Source organism: Palaemon carinicauda, chromosome 39 (genome assembly GCF_036898095.1).
Source record: "Palaemon carinicauda isolate YSFRI2023 chromosome 39, ASM3689809v2, whole genome shotgun sequence".
NCBI classification, from domain to species: domain Eukaryota; kingdom Metazoa; phylum Arthropoda; class Malacostraca; order Decapoda; family Palaemonidae; genus Palaemon; species Palaemon carinicauda.
Window position 1 is genome coordinate 26,835,617 of NC_090763.1, and position 5,000 is coordinate 26,840,616.

At 38.1% G+C, this 5,000-nt stretch overlaps 2 protein-coding genes across 4 annotated transcripts in view; one reads left to right on the forward strand and one right to left on the reverse strand.

The window, feature by feature from the left end:
* The window catches only part of LOC137631100 (CTD small phosphatase-like protein 2), a 177,283-nt gene that overhangs the window by 139,979 nt on the left and 32,304 nt on the right, over window positions 1–5,000 (reverse strand). The window lies entirely within an intron of this gene.
* Window positions 3,740–5,000, forward strand: part of LOC137631099 (synaptic vesicle glycoprotein 2C-like) — a 102,700-nt gene continuing 101,439 nt past the window's right edge. The window contains exon 1 of one of the 2 annotated variants that reach the window (XM_068362733.1): window positions 3,740–3,884. The gene's annotated coding sequence lies outside the window, so the exon portion shown is untranslated. The remainder of the gene's footprint in view (window positions 3,885–5,000) is intronic. The other variant, XM_068362734.1, reaches the window with a different exon arrangement.

A 5,000-nucleotide genomic window follows, 5' to 3' on the forward strand; every position in this document is an offset into this window, starting at 1 on the left:
TTGTAGGAGCTGCGGTCAATGCTTCATTAATCAGTAGGTTTGATGTGAACGATTAATGACTGTGAAATAAATGAGCTGAATACCTAACCTTGTTTTGAGTATCGCCTCTTTCTTAGGCCTACGCTAATTTGATACATTTTTCTTGTTTGGTTAGTTCTTTCGCTGCAGCCTTTCGTTTTGTAATTTATTTTGAATGTAGTAATGATGATATAATTAAACAGTAGCTATTATGATTTATATAGCGAGGAATTTTGAAAATGCAAATAATACAAGTGGGAAACAAAACGAAATAAAGAAACAGCTTTTTAAGTCAACATTATCTCGTTTAACATTCCGAGTCCAGTGGTCAACAACAGACTTCTTATAATGATCCACACCTTTCCACAATCATTTGGCATAAAATATTTTTATTCAGCCATATTTCAAGAAGTTTCTTAAAAGAAAAGGTGAGATACGTTTAGATTCATCTTTTAGACACTGAAAGGGACGAATCCATTGTGCAGAACACAACCGCAATGCGAATATTTTAAAACCTTCAAGAATGGCTCATCATTAGTACGTCAAGCCAAACAATTCAGTGAGAAGCTAACAGTTCAAAAGATTATTTAAGTAAACAGAATTTTCTATGGGAATTGTTCTCGAAATGCAAATGATTCAAATTAATTTGTTACTTTATTATTATTATTATTATTATTATTATTATTATTATTATTTTAAGCTACAACGTTAGTTGAAAATGCAGGATGCTAGAGGCCTCAGGGCTCCAACAGAGAAAATAACCCAGTGAGGAAAGGACCTAAGAGAATAATTAAATTATGTAGACTATAAGAATTAATGATTAACAATATAAAATATCTTAAGATCGGTAATAACTTTAAAATAGATCTGTCATAAATAAACAATGATAATAAAATAGCGTGACTGGATTTAGCCTCAAGCAAGAATATATTAGTATTCATCCTTTTTCCTCTCCTTATATTATTTTTATTAAATTGATAATAAGTTCCTGTTTATGCTCGCATAAGTAAGGAAAATGAGGAGAGAGAGAGAGAGAGAGAGAGAGAGAGAGAGAGAGAGAGAGAGAGAGAGAGAGAGAGAACGATGCCAAATACTGCCCCAAGACATTGGCAGATCATAGTACAGAGGCTATGGCGTTACCAAAGACTAGAGAACATTTTGGAGTGTCATTCTGTTAAAAGAGTTGCTTATCATAGTTAAGAGTCTCTTCTATCCCAGGACCCACAATCCTTACCAAGAGGAAAGTAGCCAATAAGCTTTTACAGTGCATTAGTTAACCCTTCGAGCGAAGATGAATTGTTTGGTAATCTCAGTGTTGTCAGGTGTATAAGGAAAGACGAGAATATGTAAAGAATAGGCCAGACCGACTATTCGGTGTATGTGTAGGCAAAGGGAAAATAAGCCGTAACCAGAGAGAAGGATCCAATGTATTGGTGTCTGGCCAGTCAAAGGACCCAATAACTCTCTGGTCAACCTACTACCTACAGGTCTGTATAATATTAGACAGAATGTAAAGATTTGTGGTAGGCCTACTTGATAGCAGAACAAATAATAAATGCTAATGGGCTTATCAAATCTTCTCTTCACATCTGGGTCAAATCTTCTCATTATCTCTGAATCAAATTTTCTCTTGAGTTTTTTTTTTTCTGTTGACATCTAGATCGAATCTTCTTTTTTATTTCTGGATCAAACCTTCTCTTCATTCCTGGATCAAATTTTCGCTTTATTTGTTGATAAATCTTCTCTTGATTTTCTATCGAAACTTCTCTTCATTTCTGGATCAAATCTCATATTTATTTCCAGATCGGATCCTGTCTCTATATATAGATCGAGTCTACTCTTTCTTTCACCGAATGTTTTCTATATCTAGATCATTTTGATCCTTTAATACTCTAACAGCTTCAAAGCTTTAATAAAACACCACCAAATAAGGATTCACCGAAATTCACTGGAACAAATTGAAAATTCGTAGAAAAACTTAACAAATGATTATAGAATTTACATAACTGGGATCACGAAAGTAGGGACAAACTGCATAAAATGGTAACCCTAAAATACCAAATCAATCTTTAGAATTAGATAAAAAAAAAAAAATTTGGCGAAAAATTTTCAATCACTGATAAAGCTAGTATATCATTGGCAACAATTACTGTATATGAACCATTAACAGGTGAGTAAACTGGTGTGCAGTAGGCCCGGAGCAAGCCATGAACCTAACAAACGGGAATCCTGCGCTGTAGTAATCACATAACCACGTTGGCTAGTTGCTTCTTCCAATGTCGAAAAGGAAAGAATGTATTAGATACTACCGCTAGAAGTTATTGGGTCCTTTGACTGGCCAGACAGTTCTTCATTGGATCCTTCTCTCCGGTTACGGTTCACTTTCCCTTTGCCTATACATATACCGAATAGTCTGGCCTACTTTTTACCGATTCTCCTCTGTCCTCATACACCGGACAAAACCGATATTACTAAACAATTTTTCTTCACCGAAGGGGTTAACTACTGCACTGTAATTGTTCAGTAGCTACTTTCTTCTTGGTAAGGGTAGAAGAGAGACTTTAGCTATGGTAAGCAGCTCTTCTAGGAGGACACTCCAAAATCAAACCATTATTCTCTAGCCTTGGGTAGTGCCATAGCCTCTGTACCATGGTTTTCCACTGTCTTGGGTTAGAGGTCTCTTGCTTGAGGGTACACTCGGGCACATTACTCTATCTAATTTCTCTTCCTCTTGTTTTGTTGAAGTTTTTATAGTTTATATAGGAAATATTTATTTTAATGTTGTTACTGTTCTTAAAATATTTCATTTTTCCATTCCTCACTGGGCTATTTTCTCTGTTGGGGGCCTGGGTTTGTAGTATCCTGCTTTTCCAACTAGGGTTGTAGCTTAGAAAGTAATAATAATAATAATAATAATAATAATAATAATGGTAATTGTATAACGTTTCATTGTTTATATGGTAGACCTAGCAAGCTCAGTTACTACCATTTTGTTTTTCCAACCACAGTGACAACTCGGCAAGTAGCATTAATAACAACAACAACAACAACAAAAACAACAACAACAACAGTAATAATAATAATAATAATAATAATAATAATTGTTATTATTATTATTATTATTATATTATTATTATTATATTTAGAAAATTTAATCGTTAATCTTATTCCTGCTTTGCTATGAATAATTTGAATAATTACTGATTAAATAACCCGAATGATTTCGTAGATAGAAGGAAACGAAAACTCCAAATGCGACTCAATGTACTGTACGTTTATCTGAAACAAATAGTATATTTGCTACTCAAAGCAAGGTGAAAACATAGAGTAAAGAAATGGTAGTCTAAATGGAAAAAAAAAATAATAGCCTAAAAACTATCTTGACCTACGTCGTTAAAATAGAGAGAGAGAGAGAGAGAGAGAGAGAGAGAGAGAGAGAGAGAGAGAGTACTTTCCGTCATTCTTCAAGCCGTAAGCCAACCCATTCCTAATTGTTTCCAGCCAAAAAGATTGGTGTGCCAATACGTTTCCCGTAAATGAGACTTGCACGTCGTCCTGTTTCCGGGACCAGCCCAAGGTATGCATGCTTGTCTAAACAGCTGGAGAGAGAGAGAGAGAGAGAGAGAGAGAGAGAGAGAGAGAGGTCGTTTGTAGTTTAAAATGAGCGGGGTAGAATGCGCGCGCATGTCTTACGAGGAGTCCGGCGCGGGAACCGTCTCACTGGCGCACGAAAGTTCCCCTCGTAGGTTTCGTGGCGGCGAACCGGTACTTCGTGTTTGTCTGTACTTGTGTGTGAATGCGTGTGTGTCTGTAACGCTCCACCGGCTGCTTAACACACACCATAAACCATCACTAGACTATGGAAGGTAAGAGTATAAGCTGGGGACTGTTCCATGTGAGTCCATAGGGAAGCAATCGATGTTGTGCTGAGACTGCTGTTAGCTGCTGCTCTTGGTAGAGGGGAAGCAATTGGGTCCAGTACCTCCTTCCCTCTCCCACACAACCCGCCATACCTCTACCACCTCACTACCAGTACAGTCCAGACTGTGCCACCTGCCAGCACCGATCCAGAGCAACTTGTCTTTGGTGGTCGGTGGCTGGAAGAGCCTCAAGAGACAGAAAATGGAAGTCTTTACCCCATCTTGTTGACCGGGACTTCGAGCAGTAAAGTACAGAGGTGATGACACCGGTCTATTTCCCCCCTTCCCATACGCCCTTGCAAAAGCAGCAATTGCTACGGTCTGACCTTGTTCCAGCATGGTGGTGAAACCCCTGTTTGTTGTGCTCTCGATAAGCCAATCCTTTTCCCACCCACTCACACCCGCCTACGATCTCTGTACATATCACCGCCCAGCCCACACCTGCTCATCATCTTGGTTGACACTCTCTTCACAATCACATGTCGTTATGTCGTGATGTTTATCGTCAGCGCGTTGTTGACTTGGTTCATCCGGAAGTGTTTAATGAATGGGGTTGTTGATGATGTATTTGATACTGGGACGGCATTTAGTGGATTACAAAGACTCCTTTTCAAATAATTAGACCCATGGAAACTCTGGCATTTCTTTCCAAATTTTCTTTTCATTTTACCGGTAGGTCTATTTAACGCCTACAGAAGCTTGTGTTAATATGATTATTCTTTTCAACCCCAAAAAATTATTTCCATCTCAACCCTATTTCAATATGACTCACCTAATCACCTACTCACTCACCCTGTTGTGTCACAGGTCGAATTTTGACCCATTGCCTTTCGCACTAAGCTCGTACACGCCACACAGCTTAATTATATCTCAATTCAGTTCCCAGGAGGAGAGACAAAATAAAGTTATCCAGACGAAAATGATGAGAAGATATCATCACGTAAGCGTATTCTAATTTGATCTTTGTTGAAAGAACAGCGTAGCAGAATTAGATTCGGCCTGATTGCACCAGATGAGGCTCATTAACTGAATCAGGTTCGCGGTGAATGTGCACAACTCCGG